The 14,804-nt window shown below is 40.3% G+C and overlaps 1 protein-coding gene across 10 annotated transcripts in view; it reads right to left on the bottom strand.

Moving 5' to 3' along the window:
* bcor (BCL6 corepressor) overlaps positions 1 to 14,804 on the bottom strand; it is a 292,865-nt gene that overhangs the window by 164,671 nt on the left and 113,390 nt on the right. The window lies entirely within an intron of this gene.

Genomic DNA, 14,804 nt, shown 5'->3' with positions numbered 1-14,804 from the left:
GGCACTGCACTTACTCTTCCATTCCTTGTTATCACCGTAAAATAGTTTCTCCCATGAAACATCATATCTGTTTTGCTGTGGGGCAGTTTGAACTGCTTCTATTCATTATCTGCTGCTGCCCTTTGGCAAAACCCACATATGCATTAAGCTCCACCAATGCATCACAATCAACACAAGTTCTGTAACTGAAGCTCTCAACATCAAGTCATTGACTTGGTTTTGTTCTCGACATTTCCTGTTTTCACATTAATTCCTGAAACAACAATAAAACCAAACTATCTTTCATAGCTACATCGTTGCATGCCTATCCAATCACTCAATCTGAAACCAGTGGGGCACAGCCTTCAGTCATACTTAGAGTCCATGTGCACACCCAGGCTAGAAGATTAACATTAGAAATTTAAAAGTAATAATCATTTATAGCCTTTGAAATTTAGACATACAGCATGGTAACATGTCATTTTGGCCCACGAGTTCGTGCCGCCCAATTAACACCCAATTAACCTACACCCCTTGTACATTTCGAATGGTGAGAGGAAACCAGAGCCCCCAGGGTAAACCCATGCAGACATGGGGAGAGTCTACAAACTTCACACAGATAGTGCAGGACTCAAACCCAGTCCCCCAACTGTGCTACCCTTTCCTGATAACTCAGAAAACTCTAAAAGATTGGTTAAACAGGACCTCTCACACACAAACCCATGTTGACTATCCATAATCAGAACCTAACTATCCAAATACTTGTATAATCGGATCTCTTCAGACATCTTCCAATAACTTACCTACTACTGATGTCAGGCTCATCGGCCTATAATTTTCTGGGTTACTTTTGGAGTCTTTTTTAAACAATGAAACAACCTGTGGCCAAGGACATTTTAAATATTTCTGCCAGGGCTCCAGCAATTTCCACACTAACCTCCCTCAAGGTCCAAGGGAATATTTTGTCAGGCCCTGGTTCCACGTGAAGCTTAACAGAAACATTTCCTGGTATCTTGTTCAATATTCATCCTTCAGCTGAAGTACAGTGTGTATTAGTTGTCACTTTCACTGTTTGTGGATTCTTGATGTGTGCTAATTTTCACAAAACACAAATAATGTTATTTCAAAATTGACAACATAGAATTTTGTTGAATCCCAAAGATGGAAAAGTTGGTTTTTTTTTTAAAAAATAGATACTTTGTAACCTGTTTAGTGTTCATCTCCCAATACGTTAAGCATTTCAACATCCCGTTAAGTGAAAAGCATTTAACTATGTATAATGGTACTCTTTCTCACTCTAAAGGTCTGAGATCAGCAGTTTTCAAACTGCCCCCCTAAACTCACATTCCACCTTAAGCCATCCCTATGCCATAAGTGCTCTGTGATTAGTAAGGGATGGCTTAAGGTGGTATGTGAGTGGAAAGAAAAAGGTTTAAAAGTCACTGTTTTAATCGTACCTAATTGACTCATTATGTGCATGGTTTCATAACTCCAAAGGACAATTTTTCTCAAACAAAATATTTCAAAAACAAATGGGTCTAGAGCAGTGGTTCTCACCCTTTTCTTCCCACTCATACCACCTTAAGCAATCCCTAATCAATCACAGAGCACTTATGGCATAGGGATTGCTTAAGGTGGAATGTGAGTTTAGGCGGGAGTTTGAAAAACATTGTCCTAGATCATTGCTGTTGTATTGAAAAAACAATTAGAAACTGGTTTTTAAAAAATATTTTTAATAAAATAATTTTTGGAAACAAAAACTGGAAGTCATGACTAAACCTTGAAGCATAGTTGCACAAGACTACATACTACTTCCATTCCTGGTTGCCATTTTTGACTCCATGATGGCAGTCTTACTGCATCAGAACATTGCCATATATGATCAGATAAAACTAGACTGATACTTCAGTACAATACAGAGATGGTGATAACAAAGATGATTTTTCTCAAGCAAAGTCTTGCTATCCTCACAAATGTGAATCAAATATTTCAAGGCACTATTGGAGAAATAAATATTCTTGTTCAATTCCCGCCAACTCGCGCAGATTATTTGATCAATATTTTACTGAGTTTTGTGTGGATTTGCTGTGTATAAAATTGGCTGTTAATTATCCAAATCAAGCATTCTCCTATGCATTACCCTCACTAATTGTGTGAGTTGGGGGCTGGTTAAAAGTCTTGCCCAAGAGATTATTCCTGTAATCACAACCTCACCAGTACAGTGAAGTTCAAACTCTGTTACAAGTTGCTGTGACAGAAATGGAGATCAGTAACATTGGTTTCTATATTAAAACAGTAAGGTCGATTTGGGTTTAATGTATTACATTTAATTAACTTTATTTATCTCTCCACATTTCCTGTAGGACCAGCAGGATATTTCCATAATTTTACTGAATACAATCTATAAACTATGGAAATATATATTTTTCAGTTTCACCAATTTACAGCAATTTAGCTAAACCAGCTTGCAGGTCTTTGACTTTAGAACACTGAACACTACAGCACAGTACAGGCCCATTTAGCCCTCGATTTTGTGCCAACCTATATATTCCTTTTAAAAAAAAAAGTACTAAACCCTCCCTAGCCTATAACTTCTAATTTTTCTTCCATCCATGTACCTGTCTAAGAGTCTCAAATGCCCCTAATGTTTCAGCCTCCACCACCATTCCTGGCAAGGCAATCCAGGCACCCACAACACTCTGCATAAAAAATGTATCCCTGATGTCTCCTCGAAACTTCCTTCCCTTCACTTTGTACACGTGTCCTCTGGTGTTTACTATTCCTGCCCTGGGAAACAGGCACTGGGGATCCATCCTATCTATGCCTCTCATAACCTATTAAGTCTCCTCTCATCCTTCTATGCTCCAAAGAGAAAAGTCCTACCTCTGCTAACTTTTCCCCATAAGTCTTACTTTCCAATCTAGGAAACATCCTGGTAAACCTCTTCTGCATCCTCTCCATAACTTCCACATCCTTCCTATAGAGGTGACCAGACTGAACACAAGACTCCAAGTATGGTCTCACCAGAGATTTGTAGAGTTGCAGCATGACCTCTCTGCTCTTGAACTCAACTCCACCATTAATGAAGCCCAGCATCCTATAGGCCTTCTAAACTATCCTATCAACCTGTGCAGTGACCTTGGGGGATGTATGGATTTGGACCCAAAGTCCCTCTGTTTATTCACACTCTTTTTTAAAAATATTTTATTTATGCTTTTTCCAAACTCAGTTCCAATAAATAAACAGTACAACAATTGCATTCATCAAATATATTTACATTTCTTCTACTGAGTCTGGTTTTATTTCCCCCCCCAACTCAAAACAACAAAAAAAAACCCATTAACCATTTAAATAAAGAAACTTAACTTACATGAAAAGGCAAAAAAAAGACGTCACTGACCAAGGACAAATAAATTTTTAAAAACACATTAAACACAGGGTCTGTATCCTCCAGGTCTCTTACATTCATCTCAACTTAGCCTGATAGGAATGGACCCACCCCCCATTCACCGACCAGGAGAGGGGGAGGAGGAGGGGCCAAGGCAGCGAACCACAGGGGTCTGCACTATATCCTTGCACCTACATAACATAGGTATGTTTGCCAGATTTTAAATTTCATACTTTTCCTTAGATTATAAGTAAATTTCTCCAAGGGAACACAGTTCTGCTTTTCCATATTCCAACATGCAATGCCCAGACTTCCAGGTAACTGCTATGCACTTACGGGCCACCACCAGAGCAATCAACACAAATTGGATTTGAAATTTGGAGAGCTTCATTGTCAGCCTGATGTCCATGATGTTTCCCAACAGGAATAACTCTGGGTGTTTATCCACACTTTTAAATAACCGACCATCAACCCATCAGAAAATTATTGTTGGAAATGGGGTGGGGTCAAGAGCAACACACAAACATGCCAGAAAAAAAACTCTACAGGAAGTAAAAGGTAACCAACATTTCTGGCCTGGGCCCTTCATGTTGGAAGTGGAGGTGTGCTTTGGTGGTCATGAGTTGAATTGAAAATCTCAGTTCTGAAAAGATGCAACATTGAAAAAATGGTCTCTGCCCAGCAATTTATCCCCGGTGATTATGAGAAGTCCTCATATAGATGCAGAAACATATTTGTTTATTTCACACTCTGGTTCTGTCCATGCTTGGCAGTTTACCCTACACTAAACTCCTGTGATGTGCATGGAACAGAGTTGCAGCAGTACAATGAGTAATGGTGTGTCAGCAGGTAGAGGGAGCACTTACCCAGTCATGGCTAATGGTTGCCTGGGGCAGTTAGCATTGCAAAGCCTCCCGTTGACTCGAGCTGCAATGCATTGCACAGACAAAAAAATTCACCATGTCAACAACGAAGAATTCCGTCTGGCATGGAGCAGCAAGGACAGTGATCGCTAATGGAAAGCTCGACCAGTCTGTCAAATTCATCATGGGAATTTGAACATTCAATAACAATTATTTTTTTGGTAGAAAACTAGCTCTTTCTCACTGTAAGGTAACAATAAATAATGGAAGAAACCAATCTTACGGCTTAACTATTGAAATGATGAAGATCCTCATATAGAGAATTTTTTTTTTAAATTGCTACAATAAAGCAAAATATTTGAACATGGCTGTTTTGAACATTGCTATATTGTTCCTATTATTCTCTTTACCTATCAATGCAATAAAGGAACTCTTAACATGCATTACGCTGCACTTTCCAGTGTCCCATAGAAAATGAAGCATTATATTCGGGAAAAGGGGTCTGTATTGCAGAGAGTTGAAAGTACACCGTTTAATAAACTGCAAGCTGAGTTAATGAAACCCAATAATGTTCTCAATTATGTTAAATGATTAAGACTGCACAAGGCTGGAAACATTCAGATATGAAATTTGTCACCAGATTCTAGCAATTCCTTCTCTGCTCTAAAACAGTGTCATGATAATGCTTTTCACGTAAAAGCTACATAGAACAATCAAACACCTGATTGGACTGTTATTTATTAACTGGTGCATGTTGTCGCAACATCTCCCCTCTGTCAAGCAGCAGGTTACACACCCTTAACAAATTCAAAGGCTTCAAAAATCGTAAATACGCTGCTAATAATAGGACAGCAACAGGTGATATTTTAGGTACAAAATGATGTCGTCCATCCAGATTCCCCCATACCATTAAAAAAAATACAATTAACAAGAAATATGATAATATAAGCTTTCAGTAGTCCCCCTCCCACCAAGATCGGGAACTGATGAAAGTTTTTCAAGAAGCAAGGGAAAATTTCCAGAAAACAAATATGTCAGTGCCTGTACTTTATGAAACCATGATGCAAAATAAGAGTTTGCTGGAGAAGCAGAAATACTTCCAGGAAAAAAAAAGTACAACATCTAACAAAGCCAGTAAAATTCATTAAATATTAATGTAAAAAAAATAAGGCCATGTTTGGTTATGAGGCATCTAGACATTCAACCAACATACTAAATTCAACTGACATTTTTTTAACTATTAATTTCTTTTTACAAATGAGTAATGGTTTAAAGGAGTTGAAGTAGGTTGAGTAGTGATAATGAGCAACACCTGCTGCTGAAGGGGAATGAATGCAATATACAATATTGACAACTTCCTGATACTAGAACAAGAATATAAAGAGCGAGACCAATGCATGACAGATGACAATGCTCACAGTGAAACAAATGCTTTCACTGCTTGCACTTCAGGAACGTTTTCCAGCACTCTAATTTGGATACAAGATCAAGCTAGCTGCATTTTAATGTTGTTTTCTGCTGTCAATATGCAATTTTTAAAACAAAAAAATGCAGAGTTTCCAAGTGAAATGTGCAAATTTCAATATATACCAATAATGTCACTTATGAAATTTTCTTGGTCTTTTATTTAACAATAAATATTATTACTACTCAAACTACATCTAATGTACACCAATTAAAAGTAGTGTTAAACAAGGAAATCTGCAGGTCAAGAGCAGTACAACTAAGGTGGTAGTCAACATTTTGGGCCTGTCCCTTTATACCAATAAAAAGTGACAGGATATTAGAATCAACCTACAGATTAATAGTTCTGAAATTTCCCTTGCTCGTCACCAAAAGTGTGAGAACTGAACAAGAGGAAAATGTTTGCACCACTGATACACCTGCTGATGTCATAACCAGACACATTGGAGCAGAAGCTTTTCATCCACCTTAATATCTGCTCAATATCTGTATTTTATAGCTTGCCGCAAATGGTTATTACTAGAAGACCCAGATTGTCTGCAAATTGAAAATGCAGCAAACCAGTTTTGGTGGACCATGGCATTTCTAAGTCATCTTTAGGTATCTGTGGAATGAAAACACGTGGACGTTGTATGGATCTCATTGTCTCTACACTATTAGAGTTGATTGTTTAAAACTAACCAGAATACATCAAAAGTTTCTTTTAAACTCAGTTTCTGTTATCTTATGTTCTCAAGAGCAATTTTAATTTCCTCACATGGAAGAGATAGTGAACATTAAATTATAGGGGAAGCCTCATTCCCACATCAACTTCATGGACTGCCAGACCAAAGCCACCCACAAATTAGAGGAACAACGCCTAATGCTTCAACTGGGCATTCTCCAACCAGATAACATTAACATAGACTTCTCCACTTACGTTAGGCCCCTCTCCTGCCTCTCTCTCTTTCCCTGTCCCTCTGTCTCCTTTTCCCCAGCTCCCCATCTCCATTCAGAGAGCTATGCCCTCCAGCTATCACTTCTAAGCTTGTTTTTCTTCCATATCCACCTATATCCTCTTGCTTGTTGGCCTGTGCTCCTTCTCCTGACCTTTCTTCCCCCCTCCTTCCATTTTTTTTTAATTCAGGTGCCTGCCTGCTTTTCCTCATACCTTGATAAAGGGCTCAGGCCTGAAGCGATGGTTATTTATCTTTGCTTCCAATGGATGCTGTGTGACTGGTTGAGTTTGTCCAGCACTTTTGTGTATTAAACTACAATCAGAGGATCTGCATATTTTCTTGTTTAACTCCACAGAAGCACTGTGTACTGCTTTCTTAAGCCCCTTTCCCACTAAACCAGCCATTCATTATCCTGGGATAGGAATGGGGGGTTGGGGGGGGGGGGGCAGTTTTGGCTTTTCACACGACTAATCCTAACTGGGATTCACACTTGCAAGGAGCCATCCCTGGGGTCAGGATTGTTCGACCTTCTACTGGTGACATCATGATGCAATGAGCAATGGTGGATGTGCCCTAAATCCTCATCAATGAATTATGATCTTATATTTGAACAATTAATCATGCCTAATTATAACATAATTAAACTTTATGTACAGCACAGTATGAGCCCTTCAGTCCCTGTTGTCGTACCGACCTATATAAAACTTTATAAGGAACTGTGGGAAAGTGCAATAAATAGCAATAGCAGACAATTTATGTAGCATTGAAGAGTTAGCAGCACTATTGCGTACAATTTATAAATACCGTGAGAAAAACCAATGGCAGACCTGGCCTCCCAGAATTCCATGCAGCAGAGAAACCCCTCCATGAATGGTCCGTGCACACAGCCAGGCATCCACCCCTTGCTCTCCCGCACGGAATTCTGGGAAGTCAGGTCTGCCATTGCTTTTTCCCCATGGTCTTTATAAATTGAGCACTATAGAGCTACCAATTTTCCTACACTCTTAAAAAATTGTCTGCTATTGCTATTTATTTTCCCTCTCTCTCCTGCTGTGACTTTCCCCATGGCAAAGTTTATATCTTCATTTTAATCTTTTCTTCCTTCATGTTCCTGCACTCACGCAAAAACTTGGGTCATTTCAATCCCAAAATGCATTATCCATTTCACACCGTCTAATTGCAATGCCGGCATCTGCAGACACCACGGATTGTACTCGGGGTCAATCCCTGGCATGAGATGACATCATCCTGTTGCTGCCATTGAGCTGATTTTGCTTTCTCATTAGACACTTTAAAGGCCAATTGGCCATTAATTCCTGGGATCACTTGCAAGTGCGAAAGGGACTTGAGATTCTAGTTTTTTCTGATCTCTTCTGAAGTTGTATGTTGGAAGATGGCCCTGAGGATGACAGCTGCCTTCCAGAACCTACACATTATGTGGATTAGATGGCAATTGCCAACCATCCATGCAGCTTGATAGCCCATCATGCATCATTTTCACATGTAACATTAGGCATTTTTACATAGCCACTGAGCAGCAGAAAATTTCAGGAAAATTTCTGCTCCACTGGTAGTGTAAAAATGTCAGGATGGAATATTTTATGCAAATTCATTCCTATGGTTTTTCCACTTGTACTTCTACACATTTTTATGAGTGGCTACAGTGTAAATTGAACGCAGCCATTCCCTAATGAATACTATGTTCCCCCTCCAACAAACTCCACATCACAGGAAGACTGCGTAAAAGTGCCTTAAAAGGTTCCGTGTAAATGACCACATCAGGACACAGTGGAGCTTTTTTTCCCCCCCAGAATAATTCAGAAGTTTCTGTGTAAAAATGCCCATTGTCATAATGAAACTGTATGACTGCACCAGAAATCCAAAGTCCAGAATACTAGAGACACAAAGTCAAATACAGAGGCAATTTAAATTCAATTAAATAAACTTGGATTTTTAAAAAACAAAACTGCCATATTTCATTTTTTCCCACTTGGAAGACATGCCCAGTCTAATTCCCATGGCAATGTGGTGACTGGTAACTGCCTTCTCAAATGGCATATTTAGATTTAGTAAAGTTGGGGTCAGTTGTTCTGATCACATGGAGCCACTGAAATGTTAAACAGCAGCATGCATACATTTTCACTGGAAGCTAATTGAAACAAGTATATAATAGCAATACATGAGTGGCTGGAAACTCTCAATTATGTTAGTCTAATAATGGTACAAAAACTCTAGTGTCAACAAGGATTCTGGTAATGTCAGCAGGTCAAAATACTGCAGTTAAATATCACCACTGAGTACTGAAAGAATACAACAGGAGTTTAATGCTGATGACATAGCTACCAAGATCATTTTTAGATGTCAGGCCAGTTATACCATTAACTCTTAATGCCACAATGGAATTACCAAACTCAAACTGTTTGTAGACTCTTGTTCTACAGGATTTGTTATGAGTTGTGACATATTTAGAATTTATGCTTTCATTGTAGCATCGAGTCCACGCTGATGAAGATCCAGCTGCGCTGGGTGGGTCACGTCTCCAGAATGGAGGACCATCGCCTTCCCAAGATCGTGTTATATGGCGATCTCTCCACTGGCCACCGTGACAGAGGTGCACCAAAGAAGAGGTACAAGGACTGCCTAAAGAAATCTCTTTGTGCCTGCCACATTGACCACCGCCAGTGGGCTGATATCGCCTCAAACCGTGCAACTTGGCGCCTCACAGTTCGGCGGGCAGCAACCTCCTTTGAAGAAGACCGCAGAGCCCACCTCACTGACAAAAGACAAAGGAGGAAAAACCCAACACCCAACCCCAACCAACCAATTTTCCCCTGCAGCCGCTGCAACCGTGTCTGCCTGTCCCGCATCGGACTTGTCAGCCACAAACGAGCCTGCAGCTGACGTGGACTTTTACCCCCTCCATAAATCTTCATCCGCGAAGCCAAGCCAAAGAAGAAGAATGCTTTCATTGTAAGAAAAGGAGAATATTTGCAATGCGTTATAATTTGAACTTGAACAACACTATCACTCTCTGAAGCAAGTGGTATCAAATTCATAAAGATGGACAAAACAGGTTTGAGCATTAGCATCTTCTAGATTTAATTTTAAAATGCTGGCTTCCCCATCGATGTCCACACAAAAGGATTTTTTTTTTTTTTAATTGCTTTGCCGATCAGCTAAAATGTTCCTGTTAGACACCTGGACTAAGAATCAGAAACAATAATTTCAGTGTAGTTTAGGAATGAGCAGATGTATGGATAGTTTATTTCTTCATTTGCAAATATCACTGGCAAGGTCACAATGTCTTGCCCCATCATCAACTGTCCATCAACAAAGTTCCTCTTTTCTGAGGGCACAGAATTCCTTATGGGAAATAATTCATTATATATTTGCAGATCTCAATTATTACAAATAAGTAATCATTATTCATTTGTAAGGCTAAACAATGCGATGGGGTATTCACTGTGGCAATTATGATACCCAAATCTTCACCCATAAACACAACTCTCTTTCACTCTTGCCAGTGGTCCCAGGAATCAAATGCCAATCGGCCTTTAAAGTGGCAAGCGTGAAAGCAAAATCTACTCATCGCTGGCATCAGATGACATCATCTCATACCGGGGATTGACTGCCTAGTACAATCCCCAACGTCGAGATCAGGCAAGTGTGAAAAGGGCAATCACTTCTCTCTTTTGAGTGCTGTGTCATGCAGGCACTTCTGATTAAAGGTAGAAGAGACCAAATGCCGGGTTAGACCCTTTCAAGTGTGAAAGCATTCAGTGTCCCAGTTAGGAATGGCCTAGCGTGAAAGGCCAAACCTCCATTCCTACCCTGGGACACTGAACGGCCGATTTAGTGGGATGCAAGTGCGAAAGGGGCTTCAGTTCCAGCTGTTGATATGCAATCAGAATTTCTAGTTATAACATTAACCCCTTTCACACCAACATCTGAGGATTTGACCTGGAGCCTCAATGTTGATGCAATCACGAAGAAGGCCTGCCAGCCCTTTTTCCATTGGAATCCCAGTTAATTGGCTGTACAGTGTCCCAGGATAGAAAGCTGTTTCCACTGGGCCATCTTTAATCATGCTTTTCCAGTGAACACAACTCATCCCCGGGGATTAGAGAGTCTACCTTCAAATGGAATGGATGGAAGTTGCTCTTTTTCTACTGGTTTAATCAGCACGCCGGCATCAGCTGACACCAGGGATATGAGTAGGGGTAGAGGCCGTCAATCCCTGGTGTGATTTGAAGTAATTTGACGCCAGCGTATTGATTGTTCTCCTTTCCCACTGGACCCTTAACTTGTTAATTCCCCGTTAATTCAGTATGTCACCGAAGACTCTCGAAAACTTTTACAGGTGTACTTTGGAGAGCATTCTGGCTGCTTGCATCATTATCTGGTATGGAGGCGCCAAATCTCAGGACCGGAAAAAACTCCAGTGGGATGTTAACTGGCCTGCGACATCACAGGCACCAGACTTCACTCCATCAAGGATATCTACATGAGGCGGTGTCTTTAGATATACAGGAGCCAAAAGACGAGAGAGAGAGAGAGAGAGAGAGAGAGGTGTGTGTGTGTGTGAGAGAGAGTGTGTGTGAGAGAGAGAGAGGAGCTGGTTCATAATATGAATGCTTGCATTGATGCTGCCACAAAACAATTTCCTGACTTATGCACCACAATAAATTCTGATATTGTCCAATTCATTTAATGACTCATCTGTATTATGTCTGTTCCACTAATAACTGATCTGTGTTTCACAGAGTTAATGATGCTTTCTACATTCCTCAGCTGTATTCCTAAGATAGTAAGAATGAAGTGATTTGAAGTGTGTAAAGCGCAAACTTGTTTCAAGCCTGCGTTTGCAATCTTAAATTTTTGGTCTCGGAACTCTTATTATGATTCATCTTGGCAGATGTTTAAAAATCTCGGGATATCGTTAATAATGAGACGAATGTCCCTAATGCGATTGCTGTAAGCTTCTGTACCTCCTGCTGAACTAATGAAGTCCTGAGAGTCGATTAGCATTAAATTCCTAAGAGTCGAACTTCTTGCCTGAAAAAAAATTGGCTGAGAAAGATACATTAAAAAGGACGCGCTGCGACGGTGTTTTAAACTGTAGAACTTTACGTGGGCTCCTTATCATGGGCGGTGATTGCATGCAAATCCTATTCTTTGCAGTTCAACGCGTTTATCTTTTAAAGGCTGTGACAGAAGTTGCTAAAGTTGTGAAATGATCCACAGATCCAACGACATTGAGATTAACCAAATCGAGCTTTAGGTTGGTTCTAAAAGAGGTGTGATTTTCAATCCTTACCCAACGTTGCAAGAAATACAATGCATCCAATCTTCCGCTTTCAAGTTCGTTAATGAATGAGGGATTTTGCAACAGTAACCCACACTATACGTCAGTAGCTTTCTAATCCATATGTGTGCGAACGTTCATCACATCCTCCTTATCTAACCCCACAGATTTCATCTTACATGTTTAATTCTAATGGCTGTTTTTTAAGACGAGAAAAACCGCACAATTCTAAAGAAACTGTTGTTTACTATTAAAATGGATTGGGAAAACGCTGGTGATGCTAAAATCGTGTCAGTCGCCAGCGGCTCTGATGCAGATGAATCCGTTTCGGTTTAGTTTACCACTCCCCTGCCCCAAATGACCCCAGAGCTGATCGACGTCTCAGACGAAAATTGATGAATAGAGATCAGTTACAGCGCTCCGCGTCTCACCTCCTGCTCACGGGCATCTCACCAAGGGCACAGGCGCAATACCTCCTATGCAACTCGTGCACCAGAGAGACACCGAATTGCAGGATGTGCTTTCAAAACTCTGAATGTGTGAGACGCCTTTCTCACAGGGTCGGAAGAGTTTTCCATTCTAGTACAATATTTGTAAGACACGAAATAATCAGTTTTCCACTGTCCTAAACTGTACCCTACTCACTTTTTTTGCATACCCCGCTACTCTTGTAAGAGCATACAAAAAAAACTTTAAAAATAAACAAAATATAAAATGCTGATATTGAACAATCATCTTTATAATTAAGAATACCGTCATTGGCTGCTTAATTTACATAATCCAAACAATGAAATTAGTACTGTTCAAACGTGCATCATTTATAACTGAACAAAAAAATATCAATTTTAAATGATATTCTTCTTCTGTTACATTTTTATGCCATGTAATCATAATTCTGATGCTAGCTTTATGCAGTGATGAATCAAAATTAACAAATTATAAACAACGGAGGAGGATGATCAAAGAAAGTTTGACTCCAAACTACAAAAGGAGATTCAAGGTTCACTTTGTCAAGGGGTTAACATTTTTTTTTAAAGATCTTAAAAAGGAGCACTGAAAATGTGAAAGTGATCAGTGAAATAGTTTCAAATCATTGGTAGATATTAATGATGGATAAATGGAATCGAGTATGTGCACAGGACCAGAATATTAGGAATGCGAGACTTCAGAGGTTCAAGGCCTGGGAGGAAATTAGAGAGAGGAAAGAAAGGATAGTGTTTAGGAAGCCTTTTCAAACAAGGGCAAGGACTAAGTAAAAAGACAGAAATGCTAGAGGAACTCAACAGGAGTGCCCATAGAAGGTAAAGATATATAACCGATATTTTGGGCCTGAGTCCTTCAAGTCATGAGTAGAGGAGGAAGGCATCTGAATTACAAGACTGGGGAGGGAAGAATAGGGAGGGTGAGGAGTACAGAGCAACAGATAAAAGGTGTTAATTGGATATGGATGGGATACAGGAGAGAGGAAAGGTGAGAACTGACTGGGGGAGGGGGTGGTTGTTTGGTGCTTTTGTTGAAACAGAGCTGGGGGGGGAAGAGAGAGAGAACTTGGGGAAAGAGGGGGCTAACAGAAACTGGAGAAGTTGATGTTAATGCCATCTGGATGGAGGGTGCCCAGATAGAACATGAGGTGTTGTTCCTCCAATTTGAAGATGGTCTCAGTCTGGCAGTGCACGAGACCATAGACAGTCGCAGACAAGGAAATGAATTGGGTGGACAATTGAAATGGGTGCCCACTGAGAAATCCCGGCTATTGTGGCAGACAAAGCTGAGGTGATCAATGAAGTGATCTCCCAGCCTGCATCCAGTGTCCCTGATGTAGACCACAATGAGAAGTATTGCTTCATTTGGGAGGACTGTTTAGGGCCCCGAATGGTAGTGAGGGAGGAGGTGTGGGTGTAAATGGAGCACATCTTTTAGTCACAGGTGATTGTTGGGGAGGAGTGGATGAAGGAGCCACAGAAGTCCATGCAGAAGGCAGAGAGAGGAAGATTAGGCAATATGTGCCTGGTGTAGGGTCACGAAGTAGATGACTGAAATGGTGGAGGATGAAATCCTTGCTGCACATGGAGGCAGAGGGGGCCAGGGCATATTTGCAAGTAATAGAGAATATGCAGATGAGTGCCGAGTTGATGGTGGTAGAGGGAAGCCTTGTTGGAAGGAGGACATCACAGATGATCTGGCATGGAAGACCTTGTTCTTTTTACTCATACCTTGAAGAAGTGCTCAGGCCAAAAATGTCAGTTATATATCTTTACCTCCAACAGACACTGTGAGACCTGCCGAGTCCCTCCAGCCTCTCTGTGTTTTTACTACAATCACAAAGTCTCCAGACTTTCATGTTTCATTAAGGACTTTAAGTTCCTGGCTTTGCTAAAAATGGAAGGCCAAAGGTCGGCAAGGAAAGGCTGAAAGTGAATTGAAAGTTGTATATTGAAAACAAACTGTGGAGGTGAAAGGCCAGCTAAAAGTTAGCTGAATCTCAAGACAATAAAGGCATGGGTCCAGATTTCCAAAGGAGAGCGGAGACTAAAGTCAATGGAGGTGGAAATCACTGGTTTCAGTAATAAATAGGTTTGAAGGTTGTAGTAAAATAGGAGATTAACACATTAGTATAAACTACATTAGTAGTTTGTTTCTACCCTGAACAATGACCAGAGTAAGTGCCAAGAGAATGGAGTTACAGTGAGGCCTAAAGACAATGGCTTCTTTTCCAGTTATCAGTGCTTGCAGCGAGGCCTTCAAATTTACAGCCAGGATCATATTTCCCATCTCAAAAAATGCTCAAAGGTTATTTTTACTAACTCCTACAATTAGTAAAAGTGATTTCAGATGGCATCTAGATTGGATTGAGTCATATCCTGAAC

The sequence above is a fragment of the Narcine bancroftii genome, chromosome 7 (assembly GCF_036971445.1).
Source record: "Narcine bancroftii isolate sNarBan1 chromosome 7, sNarBan1.hap1, whole genome shotgun sequence".
Lineage (NCBI taxonomy): Eukaryota > Metazoa > Chordata > Chondrichthyes > Torpediniformes > Narcinidae > Narcine > Narcine bancroftii.
The sequence above is the reverse complement of the archived record's forward strand: the minus strand, read 5'-3'. Positions and strand labels throughout refer to the sequence as shown.